Here is a 22,427-nt window from a genome sequence, read left to right on the forward strand (position 1 = left end):
CACTATCATTTGTCTCACAGCATGAATTTTTGAACTGAAATTTAGGGGTACAGGAATATTTACTATGTTTAAAGGAAGAAATGTAGAAGTGACGAAGGAAGCCAAGACAATGACAGTTTCAACCATTTACTTTTCAGTGATTCTGTTATGGCTGCATTAAAAATACTTCTCTTAAAACTATGCATATGTAACAGCTTTTTTGGTATGCATGTATATGAAAAAGAAAAAAATAGCATGAATAAATCTACTTCCCCAGACAAACATCAATGATTTTATTCCAGGTATAACTTGTTTTAGATTTCAGTTTTAAGGATTGTTCCCTGTGTCTCTGAACTCTTCAGTTTTTCTCCTCTCTACTGGGCCATTTATAGCATATGCATATCTATACATGTTGTAATATCTCTCATCTTCTATTTCTCACTCTCCTTTTTAGCAAAAATTCCTTGAAAGAGTTGTCCATTCTTGCTGTCTCCAATTCTCCTCACCTTCTCTTTGAATCCATTCCAGTCAGGCTTGTGCTAATCACCTCTGCAGTGATACCATCCTGTTAATATCACAGTGCCCTCCCTATTGCCACAGCTGATAGCCAGTTTATGGTTTTCATCCCATTGGCCTATCATCTGTCAGCAAGTTGACACGTTGACCACTCCCTCCTTCAAAACACTTCTTTCCTTAACTTCCTGAACTCACATTCTCTTGGTTAAGCAAGATCCTTCTCTCTCTTATGTTGGTTCTTCCTCCTGTCCCAACTCTAAATGTTAAAGTAGCTGAGGACTCAGTCCTCAGACTTTCTTTTCTAGATATATACTGAGTCTTCAGATGGACTAATGCAGTATTGGGTCTTAAATACCACTTGTATGCTGACAACTCCTGTCCTGACCTCTTTTCTGATCTCCAGAGGGGATAGCAAACTACCTATTGGGCATCTCCACCGTGCATCTAAAGGCAAAATCAACCCTAGTGTATTCAAAACCAAACATCCAATTTTCTCCCCCAAGCTTGCTTCTTTCATACTTTTCCTCATCTCACTAAGTGATCAGCTACACTTCCAGTAGTGCAGGGTAACACTTTGATGACATCCTTGATTTCTGTTTCCCTCACATTCTACAGTCACTTTACCACCTCTACTGCCACCACTATGGCCCATGTGGGCAATTTTTTTGCTTGAACTCTTGAATGCCTATTAAACTGTCTTCCCTACATCACAGTACAGCCAGACTTACCTTTTTAAACTGTGCCTCAGGCTCTCTCACTCCTCCCCTCAGAACTCTACACGGTTTCTCATCTATCTCAAATTGAAGGCCAACTCTACATGGTTTCCAAGATCCTGATGAATTCCTGACCTCACCTTCTTACTCACTTTTCCTCTCTCAATCTGTTTTAACAACACTGATTCTTGCTATACTTTGGATGTACCATGCATGATCTTACCTCCAATCACGAACTCACTGTTCCTCTTCTCCCTGGAATGTGTTTCCATGAGATATATTTCTGATTCCCTCTCCCTTAGTTCTTCCAGATGTTTATTCAAATATCTTTGATCAAAGAAGCCCTCTCTGTTCTCCTTATCAACACTATAGTGCCTCACCCTGGATCTTTTTTTCTTTGATATATTATAGCATCCCCGATATATTATGTATTTGTTTACTATCTTTCTCTCTTGCTCCCAACTCAGCAACTACATTATAGTATATAAGGGAAGGTAGTTTGCTCTCATTTTAGTTATGGAAATACCAGTTATGTAAAAGATGCTCAATACATATTTGTTGAGTGAAAGAATGAATAAGTAAATTTCTTCTCAGTTTTGTCATCACCTTCTCTGTTCATTCCAAGATGAGGCTTCATTTATTCTCTATCAACCTCTCTAATCTTTGTAACGAACAAATGAACTGAAGAATCAAGTCTCACTATATTTATTAGATAATAACAGAATCTTCTCCCAGAAGAAAAATAAAGGTATTTCTATATTTAGCATAAACATGAAAAATTTGCCTAATAAGCCGATTTTGCTGTGATTTTTTTTGTCCATTCATATTTGATAAAAGTTGAATTAATAACTTCTTCCCTTTTTTTTGAAAAGTGTATCATATCTTCAAGTGGTAGAACCATATATATAGGACTCTAAAACATAGGACTGACCAGAGGCACCTGGGTTGCTCAGTCAGTTGAGCATCCAGGCCTTGGTTTCAGCTGAGGTCATAATCTCAAGGTCCTGGAATCAAGCCCCCTATCAAGCTCTGTGCTCAGCAGGGAGTCTGCCTTAGGATCCTCTCCCTCTCCCTCTGTCTCTCCTCTCTACTTGCTCTCTCTTTCAAATAAACAAGTAAATATTTTTTAAAAATAAGATTGATCAGGTATAAAAGAGTTATCTGAGAATCACTAGCTGATTAATTTTTTCCAATGTATGCTTAAGTTTTAAAGATAAATTATTCATTCATGAACATATATATCTGGTAAGCTAATTAAGCCTTAATTAGAGCAAAAACAAAATTAGTTAATAATTTTAATGAACAAAGGGGAATTGGGAAGTATTATTTAAGAGAATAAAGGTCATCTTTGAATAGGTTTTCATATAGGCAATAAAAGATAAATACAATAATTAGTTCTCATTCCAACTTTTTTATGATGCATGAGAAATATGACATAGCAACACTAGATTGAATTTTCAATTTTCTTATTCCCCATTTTGAATGAAACTTTCTCAAAACAAATAAAGTATTTGAGATAACCTCATCTTTGTTGCTCAACAGGTTAGAGACTTTTCTGCCACCCCTGTGAAATTTGACCTGTCCAGGTATATAATTAATTAAGTGTTTGATTCCTCACTTGGTTCACCAGAACCACCACCCACACAGTCATTTTAGTGTTCACTAGTTGGGTGTCAGAAGGTATTGTTTTGATCTAAGTTTCTTTAGACTCTAAGAAACAGTAGCCAATCCTCCGCAGGGCCCATCAGTTTTCTTGAAAAGTAAAAAACCATTTGTTATGTAGTCTTTCTCTTGTTTGTACTTAATAAGCTAAGATGCTCAAAGCATCCCCATTGAAAATGCCTATTGTGTAACATTCTGTCATTTAAATGGTGTGTTTTGCTGGTTTGGGGAGTCTCTTTGAGTAACTCATATAAAAATGGTATGTGACTTGTGATATTATTGAATCTTACCTTATCAAACTGACCTAAGGAAAATGTCTTTTTATATGTTCATCAAATAATATAACAACATTCATAACCGGTCCTGTACTGTATATGTCTAAGTCCTTCTTGGTCCTCAAAACTAGTCCCTGTTGCAGCCCAAATCTATATACATTTAGACTTTTGCCAACATGAGAATGCTTAGCCCTGTGTATCTTCTCTAATTATATATGAAATGCATTCTGTAAGCTTTATATTGATTATAAAATAAAAGCAGTCATAAAATTAATATTTTATGATGATTCACATTACATTTTATTAAATTAAACAATTAAATTACCGAGTTTAAGTAGGTGACTTATTTGTTACTCTCTAAAAATGTCATTTTTCCAATTAAAACCTAAAGAAGTCATGTAAGTGTGACTTCTATATGTAGTGGAAAGAAAGTATAATGTTCATGTCATGTAAGAAATACCTGGGTAGGGGCACCCGGGTGGCTCAGTTGTTAAGCATCTGCCTTTGGCTCGGGTCATGATCCCAGGGTCTTGGGATCGAGCCCCGAGTCAGGCTCCTTGCTTAGCGGGAAGCCTGCTTCTCCTCTCTCACTGCCCCTGCTTGTGTTCCCTCTCTCACTGTCTTTCTCTGTTAAATAAATAAATAAAATCTTAAAAAAAAAAAAAAAAACACTTGGATAGCTCTCGCTCTATACATCTCACTGATCTAACTGATTCACCATATTAATTGACTCTTCATACTAATATTTTAAGAGAGGTAGAATTATCATCTCTGTTTTGGAGATGATAAAGACCGAAGCACAGAGGAGATAATTTGCTCAAAGTCACCTATTTAGTAAGTCGAAGAGATAAGATGTGAACTGTTATGTTGCCTCCTACCTTAAAAAATTTCCGGATGTTACTCTAAGTTATACATTCACTGTGGCTATCAGATGAAGGAGGACCTTCACACACCTGTGGGGATTCCTGGGTCCAACACTGTTAACAACGTTACAGGCACAGAGTAACTAGAGATGGGAATATACTGATTTGTGAATTGAGGGCATAATCAAAGCATACCTCTGGTGGAAGCTCCCAAGTGTTCTCAACTCATATTAAATATGCCTCACTATGGTTAGTTTCCTATCATAGTGAGAATGGAGAAAAGACATGTGGCTTTATGGGAGTAACCTGGAATGTAACTGTGCCTCACACAGGATTTCCAATGCATTACAGATGTGTATGACTTGTGGTTATGAGAGAGAAAGAAAAGGGGACTGACCTACTAAGTATTTGGTAACTTGTTCAGTCAAAAGTGTTCAAAGGGACAAAATCACAGTATATGAGTCAGGCTGCTGATCATCATAGGATTTGTGACATTTCTACCTGCTTGGAGGTACTCTATTATAGCTTAATACTCTATATTGTTTAATATATTCACATTACTTCATTTCCATGAGTTTTAACTAAAGTGGGTAATTTTTTGGCTGTGATTAGCCATGATTAGCAGTATTGGTTGTTTAGTGCATTTCTAGTATGTACTAGGCTAAAGGAATATACTGCTATGTTTTCTTCAGGCATAAGTATTTTTTGTTGATTCTTTTTTGCAATTTTATATTTTTATTTGACAGTCAGCAGTTAGTCTTCATCCATATTGACTATATAAATTTTTGAAGGCTGTGACAGGTATATGGGTAGCCAGCAATGTAGAGCTTAATTAGTGAATCTTTTTTTTTTTAAGATTTTATTTATTTATTTGACAGACAGAGATCACAAGTAGGCAGAGAGGCAGGCAGAGAAGGAGAGAGAGAGGAGGAAGCAGGCTCCCTGCAGAGCAGAAAGCCCGATGTAGGGCTCGATCCCAGGACCCTGAGATCATGACCTGAGCTGAAGGCAGAGACTTTAACCCACTGAGCCACCCAGGCGCCCCTAATTAGTGAATCTTTATCCTTAGTGTTCTGGACAACCAAATACACATTCAGTGTAGGACATATCTTATTCCTTTGATCCAGAGAGCTCTCTTGAGCCTGGTGTCAATGCACACATCTGGAGTTCCCTTTTCCTTCATGGAAAATTTCCAGGCACTCTTTGTGTGCCTGAGGGGCATGGTTCTTAAAGTCCACTCCATGGATGCACTTGTGAATGCCCTTACTGTATTTCCTGGTCACCATCTCGTTAAGGGCAGAACAGCCCTTCTTATCCTTGTCAGTCTTCTTCGAGGGAGCCATCCAAGGAACACAAGGGATTATGTTCCTTCAGGCAGAAGTTTGATGCTGAGACATCAAAGGCTCTACCTAAGCACTAGGAATACAGTAGAGTGCAAAACAAAATTCTTGCTGTCATGTTGCTTACATTCTGATTGAGGACAAATAATTATATTATGCTTATATGTATATAATAAATAATTGTATGATAAAATACATATTTTATACAAAAAATGTAACATATATTTTGTCACATATGATATGTATATGTCACACACACACACACACAGTAAAAAGAAGAAAAAATAGAGCAGAATGAGAAATTGCCCTGAGAGAGACAGAATGAGATATGCTGCTATTATATATGAGAGTCAGAGCAGCCTATTTTAAAAAGATTACATTAAACTTCTTAAATTGTTTCTTTCTAGGTCCACTTAAGGCATTTCACAATCTTTCCTATGGTTCAGCTCCTCTAAAAAGTAGGGAAAGGTATGTTAGGATTTCCAAGTTGATAACAATAATAGGAATTTTCTTCTCCTTTGCTATTAAAGGTGATCAAATTCTCACTTATGGCTAGGAAGAGAAAAGATGTAAAGTAGTGAAGGGGTGACAAGATGATAAATAAATGGGTGAGACTAGGTAAAATGTTTTAGGAAAATGGAGATTTTTTTTTTTAAACACAACAGCTCTTCATCCATAATGGTTTCTCAAATTTATCTCCTCTTTTTTTTTTTTTTTTTTAAAGAATTCATTCATTTATTTGACAGAGATCACAAGTAGGCAGAGAGGCAGGCAGAGAGAGGGGGAAGCAGGCTCACCGCTGAGCAGAGAGCCTGATGTGGGGCTCGATCCCAGGACCCTGAGACCATGACCCGAGCCAAAGGCAGAGGCTTAACCCACTGAGCCACCCAGGCGCCCCATCTCCTCTTTTTAATACAACGCCACTAGAGTAGAGAAAGACTGACATATCCTTCATTCTATGGGTTTCCTAACTGATCTCCACCATTTCAAATCTTTGTCCACATTTTTCCTTCCTATGAGTCCCAGTGTCTTCAGGCTGTTCCACATGGCAGACAAATTCCTTCCGAAGCATCTCATGCCTAACCCTGTGAATCCTTGTTCACATTCCATTTCCACACCCACCTGTGACCTTCTTAAGAGAGAAACTGCAGAGCACCAGAGTGGTGCAGTGGGTTGAGCAACCAACTCTTGGTTTTGGCTCCTGTCATGATCTCAGGGCTTTGAGATCCAGCCCTGCATTGGGCTCCATGCTCAGCATGGAGTCTGCTTAAGACCACTCTCGTTCTTTCCCTACCCCCTTCCTCTCTCTCTCTCTCTCTCTCTTAAATAAATAAATATTTTAAAAGAGAGAGATCGAAAACTCACTGTTTGTTCTGTGTCTTAATGCCTGGCACAAACTAGGGTCCTAATAAACTATTTGATATAAATGACTCAAGGAGTAAGGTGAGGATAATAATGATTAGCTTAAAATTGGGTATCTAAGCAAATAAGCTTCTTTAACTCTAATCATCATTAGAATTTGAACTTTAAGAAACACAGTTTTCTTTTTAAAGTGAGTTCAAGAGATGCCTGGGTGGCTCAGTGGGTTAAGCCTCTGCCTGCGGCTCAGGTCATGGTCTCAGGGTCCTGGGATCGAGCCCTGCATCAGGCTCTCTGCTTGCCGGGGAGCCTGCTTCTGCCTCTCTCTCTGTCTGCCTCTCTGCCAAATAAATAAAATAAAAAATCCTTAAAAAATTTTATAAAAAAAGTTAAAAAAAAAAAAGTGAGTTCTAGGATGAAACTTTTGATGCCATGAAAGACACTTGTTTCTGCTTATTCAGTCCACCCAGAAAGCAGTTTCTTGGCTTTACAGGAAATCTTTAGCAGAGATCAAAATAGAGATGTCATAATTTTATAAAATTGTTTTCCTTTTGAATTTCTGTGATAATTACTTTCATTGTTGACAATTAAGTATAAAAAAATAATCCTGATCCTTTACTCTCTATCTATATTTTAAAATTAATTCTATTTAGATCATATAAACTGGACTTTATAGTCATTTACCAAATACTAAAAATGGTATTGAAGACAGACTGTTCTAATCCATTTAACCATTCAGATTTTCTTAATACATCTATAGCTTTGTGTCAAGCACAGTTCTGGGTTCTGGAGGTAAAAGAATAGCAATAGTGAGCAGTTGTGAAGTATTTGCTGTATGCCGGGTACCCTTCTCTGTATATAGGGTAAAAATATATCCTTTAATGCCCACAACCCTCTGAGACATAGGCTTTGATAATTCCCATTTTATAGTCAAGCAGACTAATTAAAGAAATATTGAATAACTTCTTCAAGATCTCTTTGCTAGTAAGTAATATGACTCCATACCCTCAATCATTACAGACTATCTTCCAGGGGTAAGAAGAGTCCCTCCTCTGGCCCTCCCCACAGTTAGGTTATCCATGCTATAGGACTCTTCCGGCTTCAGTGCCCTACTAGATCATCTCCAGGATTCTCTGCCCAAACAGTCCTGAATTACTTTCAAGGCCACCTTGTGGGTAGACTGTGCCACCTGTCTGCCAAACTCCCAAGAGAGGGGAAGTAAACAGAGCTTAGAAATGCACACTGGAGTGTCCATGCTGGCCAGTGATAGGCTACTTGCAATGCAGAATAAAACTAGAAGTAAGAGAGAAGAAGAGCAGATCAAGGGCTGGAGGGGTTTTACACACTGCCAAGTTGCCAAACAGAAATCTAAAGAGTCTGAAATTCTAAATTCAATGTGGCTTTAATATAAAATCAGTGTATATTTATCAAGATAAAATATAACTTATTTTAATGATTCTTTTTTTCCCCAAAGATTTTATTTATTTATTTGACAAAGAGAGACATAGTGAGAGAGGGAACACAAGCACGGGGAGTGGGAGAGGGAGAAGCAGGCTTCCTGCCAAGCAGGGATCCTGATGCAGGGTTCTATCCCAGGACCCTGGGATCATGACCCCAGCTGAAGGCAGACGCTTAACCGGCTGCACCATCCAGATGCCCCATATTTAACGATTTCTTAGTTAGGGTTTTAACTGTTAAATATTTAGTCCTGTTAGTCCCATCACCATTTTCACTCTTGCTTTGGCCCTAAAAAAGTTAAGGACAGACTTGTATAGTAATTTATATATTACTCTAGGGAGAGTGACAAACAATGAAAACACCAGTGTTTATTGCATAAGAAAAACCACCCTATGTCAAGATGTTTTTATTTGTCAGTAACTAAATGCCTTTTGGTAAACTCTAAGATGTGAACAGATTACACTGAATCCTATTTTCTTGCAAAGTGAGTTACAGTAAGGGTCTAGTGTATGCATATTTTTAATTTAGTTTTTCTTTTTTATTTCCCCTTATTAATTTAAAATGTCACAGAAAGGAAAATTTTACTTACATGAATTAGCTAAATTTGGCTGAATTATTCAGCTGGCATATATTTAATATCTATAAGTGAATGAATAGGTAAAATAAACATTTCCATACTGCTTTCATGGATTAAAGTCCTATTTTTCTCCTTAAAAATCAATCTTAATGTGGCCTTCTTTCTGTTTTCAGAGTAAGTAAATTAGTGTAGTTTCTGTATCAAAGAAAAATAATGGAAGTCAAAATGGTTTCCATTGGGATTTTATAAGTTAATTAAAACATTCCTATCTTTCAACAAAAGTACTGGCTGGGATCAATCATTTGAGGAAACTACTAATATTAAACAGGCTTATTAAAATTACCTTCTCAGGATGCCTGGGTTGTTCAGTTGGTTAAGCATCTGCCTTTGGCTCAGGTCATGATCCCAGGGTCCTGGGATAGAGCGCCACAAGTCCCACAAGACCCACAAGTCCCACATCGGGCTTCTTGCTCAACAGGAAGCTGCTTCTGCTTCTCCCTCTGCCTGCCACTCCCCCTGCTTGTACTCTCTCTCTGACAAATAAATAAATAAAATCTTTAAAAATAAATAAGTAAATAAAATTACCTTCCCAATTTTTTAAAAGTTCCCAACTAAAATTAGTTTAGGAAATAAGGATAAGATAATTAAATTAGAATTGCCATGTTAAATTATAGTGGTCTTATTGTATATATACTCAAGATGACTTCTAAAAGTGCTTTTGAGTGGTTGTTATTCAAAGTTCATAAATGTTCATATTTTAGAGCAACAAACAAGATTTTAAAAAGTGGGGGTGCCTGGGTGGCTCAGGGGGTTAAGCTGCTGCCTTCAGCTAAGGTCATGATCTCAGGGTCCTGGGATCTAGTCCCACATTGGGCTCTCTGCTCGGCAGGGAGTCTGCTTCCCTCTCTTTCTCTGTCTGCCTCTCTGCCTACTTGTGATCTCTGTCTGTCAAATAAAAAAAAAAAAAAAAAGATTTTAAGAAGTGGCCTTCCATGATAACCTTATCAATCAGCCAACCATCATTACTATAGTGGTTTTGGAGATGTGTTATCTCTCTTTCCCAGGTGTTTTTATTATTTTGTTTTACTTTGTTTTGTTTTAATCAACAAATACTATTGTCAAAAACAGAGTCTGTTGCTATTCTAGGTCAGCACTGGTGCAGTTTGATTTTTGAAAACTGCCTCTCAAAATCATAGTCCCTGGGTTGTATGGAGAAAGGAAAAGTACCTGCCAAAGGCTAGTTCAAGCCAAAGTCGATGGGAAAGACCAAGTTTAGAAGTATAGGGAAAGTCTGGTAATGAAGGCAGGAAGATAAAAGAGAAGAAATGTCAGCTCTGAAGAAATAAATGTACCAAATATGTCTTACTAGGTATGTGAAGTGGGCCATGTTGTTTGGCCAGGGATGTTTGATGTTTTGCATGGTTTGGGACCCAACTTCCTTTTATGATAGTTGATATTTCAAGATATGCCAACAGTAAAGTGCAGCCACTGTTCAGATACTGTTTGTTACACATATACATATGGTATCAGGGTCCTGTCCTCTGAATTGAAGTACAAATGTTTTCCCAGATACAAGTATTTTTTCCTGATTTCAGTGGAGAGCATATAGTTAGTTTAATTCCCTAGTAACTGTGACAGATACTGGGTAGAGAAAGGAGCTGGGTGGAAATCTTCTTCCTTATGGAATGAAGGATTACCACTATGCTCCAGAGTAGATTTAGAATATTATGATGTTGTACAAAGAAAATAATTAAAAGAAAAATTCAAAATTCTACAAGATTAGGCTGACAATAGGTACATTAAGGAATGACAAACTGGGAAATGTCTTTCCTTATTGCCAGCTTGCTAGAAGGCTGGACTGGCTATGCCTGGTGTGGAAGGTACTCATTGATAGCAGTAGGGCAAAGAATGTGAGAAAGTTCCGGGGTGTGTAGGAATTGCTGTAGAACTGGCTGTTCTAGTTGGAAACAAAAAACTCACTGTAGCAGAACTGTATTGTTGGCAGAAAAAAATGACCTAGCTGGGCTCTTTTATAGTATAAAGCCTACTTCCCAAGGTGTTGCTCTATTGTGTTTGTGTACAATTGGTCTGAACTTCCACTGAATTTATTGACTTGAAAACAAGCAGAACGTAATTTGCAAAAGAAAACCCTCTAGAAATGATAGATGAGGATGAGGCTTAAGTTCCAAGGGAATTCATTTGGAAGATAGTAACACTGGAAAGCAAAACAAAAAAACCCTCAAGAAGAGAGTAAGTTTCAGGCATTCTGAATTTGGTTAAAAACGTCCCTTTTGGGGGCACCTGGGTGGCTCAGTGGGTAAAGCCTCTGCCTTTAGCTCAGGTCATGATCTCAGGGTCCTGGGATCGAGCCCCACATTGGGCTCTCTGCTCAGCTGGGAGCCTGCATCCCTCCCTCTCTCTGCCTGCCTCTCTGCCTACTTATGGTCTCTCTCTGGGTGTGTCAGATTAATGAATGAAATCTTAAAAAAAAAAAAAAATCCCTTTCTGTTGAAAACAAAAACAAAAACAAAAACAAAAAAAGTCCCTTTTGATGAGTGTTTCACCCATAACCATCTAGACCCAGCGCCTCAAGGTGAGGGCCAACGTAATATAATCATAGTGTCTAACCTCTAATCATAGTGCCTTTCCTCTAAAGGAAACACAAGGACTAAATGTTATTAGTACCAGTCTCCAATGCAGAGATGTAGCATGCTAGATACCTCTTGAAGAATCCAAAGCCACAAAATGTTTGGTTACATTTCATGGGATGATGATGGGGCAAGGGAGGGGTGTGGGTTCCTGAGCATGTCCTGCTTCTTCCTGAAGGCAGCATGGCAAGGCTGGAGAATGAGGCCAGGGCTCCCTGTAAGGGTGCACATGGTATTGATATACGTGTCCAGGACTGACCCTTGGCTACTTGGAGGTCAGCATAGCATTGATGCCAGAGGTCAATGCTGTCTGGGAACAGTCATAGACTAGATTATCAGATGATAGACTTGATGGGGCAGAGATATACTTATAGGAATTATTTAAAGTCAGACGTCAGGGGGATCTGGGTGACTCAGTCAGTTAAGTGTCTGTCTTTGGCTCAGGTCATGATCCCAGGATCCTGAAACAGAGCCCCGCATCAAACTCCCTGCTCAGTGGATAGCCTGCTTCTCCCTCTCCCTCTGTATTTCCCCCACCTCGTTCATGCTATCTCAAGTAAATAAATAAAATCTTTTTTAAAAAAAAAAAAAGGTCAGATATCATTTTCATGATTTCATGATCCAGTGTCCCTTGATGAGAATATATCTCATAAGAATTTCCACAGAAAACCCACAGTCCTTGGCCCCAGGGATTGCTAATAGCTCTGCCTCAGGTGGAGGCAGTGAGATTTGTGGCTGATTTGGATGATTACATGGAATCAAATGAACCCAAAAGTCATAAGCAAGGGCATGAATACATTGTAAAATTAGGAAAGTGTCTAGTAATAACAAAGATGGGGTGGGTCAAATTAAATAAGAGCTTAGGACTTTGAAAGACTAGAAATTGATACTTTCGAAAGACAGGGAGGTAGGGAGTCAATGAGAATGAAGACAAGACTAAAGGATTGGTTGAAGATTTGCTCAAAGAAAGATGAACTGTGATAAAGCTAAGTTTTGATGAAGGAGGAGGAGTAGCTGGACCATTTGGGGAACATATAGAGAATATGGAACAAGAGCTTCATAGAACAATACAGACTATAGTTTAGTTCATTATATAGTATCACTATTAAATGTCCTGAATTCTCCAATTCTTTGGTCGTTTTATAAGAGAATATCCTTGTTAGGAAGTACACACTAAAGGCAATGAGGTAAAATACTGTCAACTGATATGTTTATATAAAGGAGTACCTAGTCAAATTCTACCCAACAAAATTAAACTGGACAATTATTATTTGAAATAGTGCAAGATAATTAAAGTATTATAGAAGGTTAAATTTATATCCTATAAGACAGGTGAAAATCTTTTCATTATAATTCAGAATTTTCTTTGTCTGAACCCAAAAGTAAAATGAATTTCATAAAAAACACTTAAGTATTTGGATCTTCTTTGGCACTGAAGATAGAAGAAACTTTACTGTAGAGAATAGAATATAAAATATATTATTAATGTGTACTTTAACTTGTATTAGTATTATCAGCAATAATAGTATTAATTACTAAGATACTTAATCTTTCATTTGGTATTATTACACACTTCTCTCAATTTTTCATATGGCTGAAGGCTTGTATGAAGTTCCTGGTAGAATATAAAAAAAAATTTTTAATTTGAAAAATAATTTTATAATCCAACAACTGAGCTAAATCTGTTTTAAGGAGGTTTAAAATAACTTATCTCTTGATCTGAATGGAAGTCGTATAAATAAGATAGAGTATAGCGATAAATGACTTTAGTTACTTACCCACCAACTAATCTGTAAATATCTATAAGTCAAAGGATTTATGTGATGTGTCATTAGTTTACCTTTTAAAAACCACATAAAGTAATTTAATATTTTTGTATATACTATCAGGAAAGAAATAAATTTCCTCACTGTGCACTCATTATCTTTGGAATAAAAAATACTCCACCTAAGTTAATTTACAAAGCAAATTTTAAACTGTATTGATATAATTTACAGTGACAAACTGCTTCTCTCTAAAGTTCCAATCAATGGGTTCTGACAGATGTATAGGCCTGTGGAACTACTGCTACAACCAGCATAAAGAACATCTCTACTCTTCAAAACCTTGCTGTGCCTCTAAGCTGACAGTGTTAAAACAAAACAGTGAATGATTCTGCATTACCAGGCAACCAGTGGGCAACTGGATGTACCTAATATACAGGTTTGGGGGGAGGAGAGACTTTTAAAATAAATCTTCTATATTATAAATTGCATCTTAAGATATTTCCATAAACTAACAGAACTATGCAATGCTATAAAGCAAATATTCTCCACCAATCATGCTCTTTTAACTCAGACTGTATTTTAAAGTGTCTTGAGAGCACATCAGCCAGGAAGCAAAACCCCAGAAAAGTTAGATTATCAAGCCAAGGTCAGAGAATAGGCAGTTATGGACAAGAAAAAGTTGCCTGCTTCCCTGTTCCAGATTTGGCTTCCTGGACAGAACTAGAAATTCACAAATGGAAATAGCAATTGCAAACACCATTTCAAGTGCTTCTGCCTAATTAGCATGCAGCCCAGAGCTGTCCCCTGGCAAGAGGCTGGGGAAACACAGTTGTAAAAGGATAAGTTCTCTCTTGTGCTGAAAAAGTGCCAACCAATCTAATTTAGGCACTCAGCACTCAATGAGATGTTCAGGCTGGAGCTTCGGTGTTAAAACTCAAAGTTTCCTTGTACATGGAATTAAAATGAATTTTGAAAAGGGCACTGTAGTATTTAGGGAGATCTTTGGCACTAGGGATAGAAAAAACTCCTATTGGAGCAACCTAACATCCTCATCTCAAGAGTAGGACTGATAATAGGAAAAGTAATGACATACTACTGTATGAAAGAATTATCTTAAGGTATATGGGAATTATTATTGAGTCATTACTTAAGGACTAATAATAGTTTAATTGGCAAGAGTTTTAAATCATACTTTGGCATAATTGTCTTTATGTTATTCTCTATTCCATATAGGACATTATTCAAGAGAAAAGTCTCTATAATCAGAACTGGGTTCCAATTTGTTCTCTGTAATTTCTAGCTATAGTTACCTCATCTTTACAGATGGGCATGCTTTCTTCATAGGATTTTTCTAAACTTTCAATGAAATAATACATATAAAGTGCTCAGTAGAGGACCCAAAACTGAGTAATCACTTAATATTTATTTTTTATTTTCCCTAATTTATCCTATTGTATATATAGGTTTGCTTTTTGAAGTGGCAGAGGAAAATATAAATACCTTTCTGGACTTTGAAATCTAATTGCAGGAAAGCTAAATGCAAAATGAACTAAAATTCACTTGGGTTCCTAATTAATTTTTTTACAAACAAACAAAATTCTTTATAATATCAAGTGTTTCTTTGTTTTTTCAATCCAAGTACACACCTGCAATGTGACTTCAGGTTTAAAAAAGGTAATGTAGAAAATACATTGCTACTATCCTGGGGCATTTCTTTTATATCCTTGACTATGACATTTGAGGTTTTGATGTGAATAGCCATGTAATTTTTTTTTTCTTTTTTAATGGGAGAAAGGAAATTCATACCTGCCAAGAATTGGAGAGGAAAATAGGAAGAGCCCCTGGAACTGTCGTATGTTAGATTAAAAACATTATTTAGAGGAACAGAGTGGGAAACCGGTGAATATTTTGGCTTTTATAAAAAGGGAGTGTGCCTCATAAACAGGACAGTTGGAATGTATGGAAAAGTTCCAGTTAAAACAAGACACAAAGCACATGACTAATATTGCTTTTCCAAGTTAGACAAATGCAGCTTTAACTAGAATTTGCCTCAGAGGGGCCTCTGGAGCCCTCCCTGAATCTTGAGATTTTGATCCTTGTTGAAGTTCTAATTCTAAAGAAGGAAGGCTATACTGGGAGATGCTGTGCTCTGACCCCATCTTTCTTCCCAAGTTTCTCTCACTTCCTCACAAATTTCCCTCAGATGAGTAAGTGTCAGAAGACAAAATGATGTGCTCAGGTAAGGGAGGAACTGCAAAACTGAATTTTATCATCTTCAGGAATAATTCTTGCTATACATAATTGAAAACCAACTTGGGCCACCAAGAGAAATTTCACTGTGTAGAAAATCATATCAACTGCAAAGTCATTTTTGAAAGCAAACAAGTATTCTATGTAATCTTTCATCTCCTTCCCACATGTAAGAATATATGTCAAAATATATAACATATAACTATCATAAACATAAATATGTTCATATAATAAATCTAAAAACAGTCACAAATTTCAAACATTTCTGAAGTGTACCTGTCCTTCAAAACTTGTCAGGCCCAATTTCACATGAATAGATTCCTTCATCACTAACTCAGGTCATTCCCTTTCTCCTGACTTCCTATCTATCACCTTAGCATGGACTGCCTTGTTTATTTTTTTCATTTCTTGTTCTACACCATCAAACTAATGTGCATTTAGAGTAACCTTAGAACTCAGCTCGCCTGGGAAGTTTGAATTTATACCGCTATATGATGTACTTAATAGTGCCCTCTTTCAAATTAAAAAGTGTTCTGCTGTAGAGCATAATTTATACAATCGTCCACTGTATACTCCTACCAGATTTTTTTCAAAGCTAAATTAACTAAAGCGTGTGTAAATGAATCACAATGAAAGGCTGCGATGACCTCACCAGACCAGCCTTCTTGTGATGGCCCATTTCAACACAAATGAGTGTCATCAGTGGCTTTACAATGGTTCTTCTTGTAAATTCCATCATGAACTAGAGTTTTGCTTTATGCCATCCCAGCCCACTTTAAATTCTGAATCATGTTGGGATTGCCCCAAATAGGGCGGGGCAGACAGATGGAATGTGTAGCATTGCCTTAACATTTCTTAACCTGCCCAGCATTGAAAGTGGCTTTCCCCCGCTTTTGTTCTCCAAAAATCTTTATAAAACCCTATTGAACTCACATGAATTTTATCTATGTAACTTTTCCCTGAAACATAAAGATTACACATAATAAAAAACCTAATAAACCTGGTTAATGAGAAGAAGAGATTAGTGCTATTTCATAACATTGGCATTATAAGGAAGTTGTGCTCAGTAAAAACTACTCAACCTTATAGGGGCAAAGAATATTTACTGAATTGAAATTTGATTTAGATCTTGGCAATAAAAAAACAAATGAATTTGGTGGTTCTGCATCTGATAATTGTACATTAGAAAGTACTGTTTCAATTCAGTATCATTCCCGTCACATATTCAGGGTTCTTTAGAAAGAAATTACCCTTGCTATAAAATAAATCAGCAGAACTGTACACCATCAGAAGACCAAATGTAAAGAAAATCATCATTATATGTTGGGTTGTTTTTTTTCACATTTGAAAACATCAAGATGAATTCATCTAGATATGAACTCAACCAGATATGAGTTCATCCAGTAAGCATAATTATATTTATTATCTTTTACAATAAATTGGTTTTGGAAATGAAGATTTTTTTTTTAATGTAGATTATCAAGAACTATAAAAACCTAAGACATTAGACTGCCAGGTCAACTTCAGCTTAGACTATCATGTGTTCATCACACATTTACTGAGAATATACCAGATGCTAGACTTGGATACTAGGGATAGAAAAAAAATATTTATAAGCACCTGCCTTCCAGGAACTGACAGTCTCATAGTCTTATTTTTCCAAGGAAAAACAAAATGGGTGTCTCTTCAGAGTGGCTGGTCTATGTCATGTAAAGTAATGTTAGGTTTAACATTTCTAAAAAAGCATTTACATTAATACTGCTCAAGTCTTTCTTTCATTATCTTTCAAAACTCAGGTGAATTTTCCTCTTACATCAGAAACAGATCTGAGTGGGGCACCTGGCTAGATCTGTTGGTAGAGCACAGGGCTCTTGAACTTGGGGTTGTAAGTTTGAGCCCCACACTGGGTTTGGAGATTACTTTTTTAAAGAAGAAAAAGAAAAAAGGATATAGTTCTGAAAGACAACCCAGAATGAAGGCAGCAACTCCATGGTACTGTGAGGGGCCAGGACCTCTTTACCTTTGCCAATCTTAGCATTGGCTTCCATGCTTAGCCCTATTCAGTGCTCAAGATGGCTGCTACTAAATTAGATATCCATTTATAGGGCTGGTGTGCCATCCCCAGTTGCTCTGAGTTCTAGCCGTTAATGGCTCACAGCTGCCACATTCTCAGAAAAATGGCCTCCAACAAAGGTAGCCACATTGCTGACCAATGTGTAGAGTTTAAGCCACCCCAACACCCAGCCTTCTGTGTGCTGCCCTCAGTCAATGACTGATGGGAGAGTATAAAAGCCAGACTTCCACTTTGCCACAGAGTGAGACAACTTTGTGGTATCATTTGTACTCCCAAGTTCTGGGTAGATAATCAGGCAGGTTAAGACCAGAGTTTGACTGCAACAGTATCTTTGCGCCCTTTCTTTCTTGATCTTACCTTACTTCTCTTCTCAGTAGATTTGTTGCCAAATCTACTCAGAATCTCTATCTCAGGCTCTACTTTTGGAGAGCTAAGACTTTTTTTTTTTTTTTTTTAACTTATAATGTCTTCATTTCCTCACCCTTTCTTCTGAGTCTCTACATAAATATTGAACATTATTGTACCACTGCCTTTTCCTCCAAATATACTTTAAGACTATCAAGCCTAATCATCAGAACAGCTAACAGAAAAGATAAAAAAGAAAGGACTCCAAGCAGTTTTTGGCCAAACATAAATATGGGTATATATTTTTTCAAGTGCAAGTAGTGGCAAAACTAGACAAAAATTTTTTTTTTCCCATAGAGATACTCATTTTCATTTCCATGGCCTGAATGCTTATTTGTTACAGGTTTGAAACAATATAAAGGGAAAGACAAAGGAAACAAAAATACTCTAGCTTGGGTGTTGCTGCTAGAGAGTAGTATTTTCTGTATGTATAATTTAGTAGCAAACCACAAATATTGAGGTGAATTTTTCAACTCATTGTATATAAGCACAGTTGAAATATGCACTTGTTGCATAAAAATTATTTTAGCTATTTTAATTCTTTTAATAATATCTGCTTCTTTGTTCATTTCAACAGTAACATTATGTTTCCAAAACCTAAATGCTAAGTAAAATAACAAATGCAAAACGTTAATAAAAAAATGTGGTTTTTTAATGTTTATTATGTTTATATGAAGTCCAAAGTGGTGGCAGGGGGGAACCAGAATAAAAAGGAAAATACAAATAGTTGTACTATTATTTCCTTGCTCCCTCTGTTTTTGCAATATGCCCTCAGTCACTAGCTTTCTCATAATACATCTCTAGCTCTTCAGAACTTCCCTACTCTGATCTACCTTTTCCAAAGAGCTTCCCATACTTCTACCTTTTCTCCCATGCCCCTTTACATAATCTATCTTAAAATTTAACTGACTTCGCTTTTGTTTCCTGTGCCTCATTTTCTTCCCTCTCTATATATTTATAGGAGCCTTTAGAGAACTGCCCTCAATCAAAACTTGGAATAACTAGGTAACAGCAATTGATTAGAACACTAATCTATTGCTTCATTTTTATTGTTACATCAAACGATAGCATGGTAAATTTCTGTGCAAAAAAGAGCTTTCAGTAATCAGGTAATGTATTTTGAAGATATCTGTAACAATTACATGGTCACAACATACACATAGAATAAGGAATCTCCAGTTATACTCTAAAACTTATTCTGTCTGTGCTCAATTTGCCTGGTTTTGAATGCTATCAAAGTGAGTATGTATTCATTATAACAGTGTTCACTTCTATCTTTTTATTAAGAAAATGGCTTTACATAATTATCCAAGTTTAATTTAATATGTATAGTATATGCAATTAAGGAAAAGATACTCTAAAAAAGTGCATTTCTCCATTTTTCACAAATCACTGTGTCTAGTCCTAACAGAATCCAGAACGATTGATTCTGAATATCAAGGACCACAATCTTTATCAGTTTTAATTGCTCCTTCTTCCAGATAACTTTGGGCATCCTTTAAATTTGAAATGTTGTAGTGTAGACTTCAGAGCAGAAAAACATTAGGAATGTTTCCAAGAATTTCACTTTCTCTGATCACTTGACTTGTGGAAAGATCCCAATCTAAATGTTGAATCCTACGGGCTATTAAGGGCCTTTTTTAGTTTTGTTTTTTTGTTTTTGGGGTTTTTTTGGTCCATTTTCTTTCACTTTTTCTATAGATTAAGCGTTCTCAAAATAATATGAATAAGTGATCATCTAAAACAAAGAATATTTAAATGACATCACAAATAAGCAGTTTCCTGATTTTTGTGTTACTTTATCCTGTTGATGATAGATATTTATTATACTTTATGACAGACTGTTATAAAGGTCATTTTACATGCGTCAGAAACATTTAATTCTGGGAAATAATCAGAAAAATATTCAGATTCAGTCAAGGTGCACTTTGAAAAATGGAAACAAAATGAAGGTGTTGTAAGATTTTCGGTAATCAATTATAGTCATGCCAGAACTGTATTTGTCACAGATTGAACTGATGTGTGTATATTTCAATAAATTGGCTTTTTAGAGTCATTTTTAAATAACCAAAATAAAAGTAGTAGCTTTTTATTTAATAGTTATTTTTATATATTAGCTATATTTTTAAAACTTTGCGTTTATGATCCAAGGGACTTTCATTTTAAATACAACTAATCCTATTTACAACAAATTTAAAGACACATAACACCTCTCCCTTTTTTTGGAGCTAGATCTATATATATGATGTGTGTATATGTGTGTGTACATATACACATAAAAATTATTATAATATTAATTATAAATAAGTTACAGTAGTCCCTTTGCTAAGTGTCTACCCTATCCTAACTACTATGCTTGGCATGCTTATGCTTGCTCTCATTTCAGCTAATATCAATATTTTGATATAGGTTTAGTTATCCCTATGTTACCTTGGAAGAAATGGAACCTCAGCCCAAGAACACATTGCTATTAAGTAACAGCGCTGTGGAAATTTGGCACTTTATTTCCAGTAACCATTTAGCAATGCTACCTCATCATTTCTGTTACCTGCAGCTGTAACAGGAGTAAAAGTAAGAATCCCAGCCCATGCTCATAGATCAAGGAATAGAATTTTTCAGAATGTACACACTTATATAACATTAAATCCTTTACTAATTTGTCTTGGTAGCACATTTTTTAATGACATGGGATTTGTGAGGCAGTTAGAACTAAAGCAAATGAGAACAAAAGAGAGTTCTGAAGATATACCGTTTAAAATATGATTCTGCTTCCATTGTCTTTCCTAATTTCCATTAAGATCCACAAAAAAGTATCCTTGATAAACACACAATGCTAGAACATAAAGAATATAGTGCAATGCCATACCACTAAACAGCTGGACAAGTAGCTACCACTCACACAGAGTGGCACAAAGAAACACTTGGGCACTGCTTCTAATGCAGGGTCAGTGCTGAAGGCTGCTAGGAAAGCACCACAGGAAAGCAGCCTCCTATAATATTGCATCAGGGATGGGGCAGCCAATGAACAGAGTCAATCTAGAGGCTGATGACAAACTGCCCATGTCTGGTCTGTAAACCACATTCATGCACTAATTAATGTGTGTTCAATATAAAGATTTCTATTTACACAGGATGATCTGACAGAGGGACAGATACACACACACACACACACACACACACACATCCCTTTAGCACATATTAACTAATCGTCTCCATAGTAGCATGACCATTCAGTGTAGAGAACTGTTCTTATTGGTGTGATATGTGCACTTTAGGTATTTACTTAGTGTGTATTTAAAATTAAAAAGAAAAACCTTTAAGATTCTGCTTACCAAAGTGTATCTGGTTTGTCTTCTGTAAAGTCTAACCATGACACTCTCCAGCAGTAACATTTGACACTATTCCCATGGAGTTCAATTTATGGCCTTCCTCCAGTTCTGCAGAATCATAAGGTCTGCCTCCTCCATATCCATTTATGGGATCATTTTTCCTATAATTATGTAGACTGAGAAATGTCAACCCTGGAACCTGGGACATATTGACACAACCAAAATTTCTATCCCTCTTGGTCATCATTCTTAGGTGTCTGAAGTTTGAGAACAGAAGTTGGCAGTGGAACTTTTTAAAACAAATGGTCAGAAAGCAGGCTATAAAGAAAGATTTTTGCTTGTAAACTCGTTATTTACCACTTGTGTCTTGGAAGTAGGAGACTGACCTGACCTTGAATCTGGGTTAGCTTAGGACACAGTCAGACAACTATGAGAAACAAAGACCACAGTCATAGAAGCAGCAGCTTCCCTTCCAAGACAGTGCAATCTTAACTGCCAGTGCCAGTGTCCTACCTACGGAGTGAAAGAGTGAGTCAAGTCTGAACTGAAACAGACTTACTTCCACGTTTCAGTCAGGTCAAGTTTAAGAGTTGGTAAAGGCCAAGTTAGGTCTGCAAATGTGCTTGATTTCTTTCTGAAAACAAAACTAAAAATTTCATTCTCTCTTCTAAATATTTTAGAAATAAGCACCTTTTTATAGTTTGGCAGGCTAAGCCAGATAGAAGGATTTTAACTTATGAAGTCTTCATAGACAGGTGGCCATACTAGTAGTAAAAGCTGCCCAAAACAGTAGTTATTTTTTGTCCTTGGAAGTCTAGACCAGGTCTGGACAAATCAGTAAAGAAGTGTAGATCATGTTTATTAAAGTTGATATAAAACCAAGGACAAAGGCTGCAAGGGGACACAGAGAGAGAATAGAAAAGCCATTAAGAGTTAAGGAGAATTGGGGTAAATTGGAGGGGGAGACAAAGCATGAGAGACCGTGGACTCTGAGAAACAAACAGGGTTTTGGGGGAGGCGGAGGGAATGGGTGACCCTGGTGGTGGGTATTAAGGTGGGCACATAATGTATGGAGCAGTGGGGGTGGTGCATAAACAATGAATCTTGGAACACTGAAGAAATAAAATTTAAAAAAAAAATTTAAAGAGAAGAGTTAAGGAGGGGTGGTTTGGGCTTAACTTGTTGGTTGTCTGAGGATATACAGAGAAGGGTG

At 36.7% G+C, this 22,427-nt stretch overlaps 1 protein-coding gene and 1 long non-coding RNA gene across 4 annotated transcripts in view; one reads left to right on the forward strand and one right to left on the reverse strand.

Annotated features, from left to right (window-relative positions):
- ITGB8 (integrin subunit beta 8) overlaps positions 1-22,427 on the forward strand; it is an 82,846-nt gene that overhangs the window by 5,440 nt on the left and 54,979 nt on the right. The gene's annotated exons all lie outside the window — the stretch shown is intronic.
- LOC131829483 (uncharacterized) overlaps positions 1-22,427 on the reverse strand; it is a 43,389-nt gene that overhangs the window by 574 nt on the left and 20,388 nt on the right. The window lies entirely within an intron of this gene.

This window comes from Mustela lutreola, chromosome 4, assembly GCF_030435805.1.
Source record: "Mustela lutreola isolate mMusLut2 chromosome 4, mMusLut2.pri, whole genome shotgun sequence".
NCBI classification, from domain to species: domain Eukaryota; kingdom Metazoa; phylum Chordata; class Mammalia; order Carnivora; family Mustelidae; genus Mustela; species Mustela lutreola.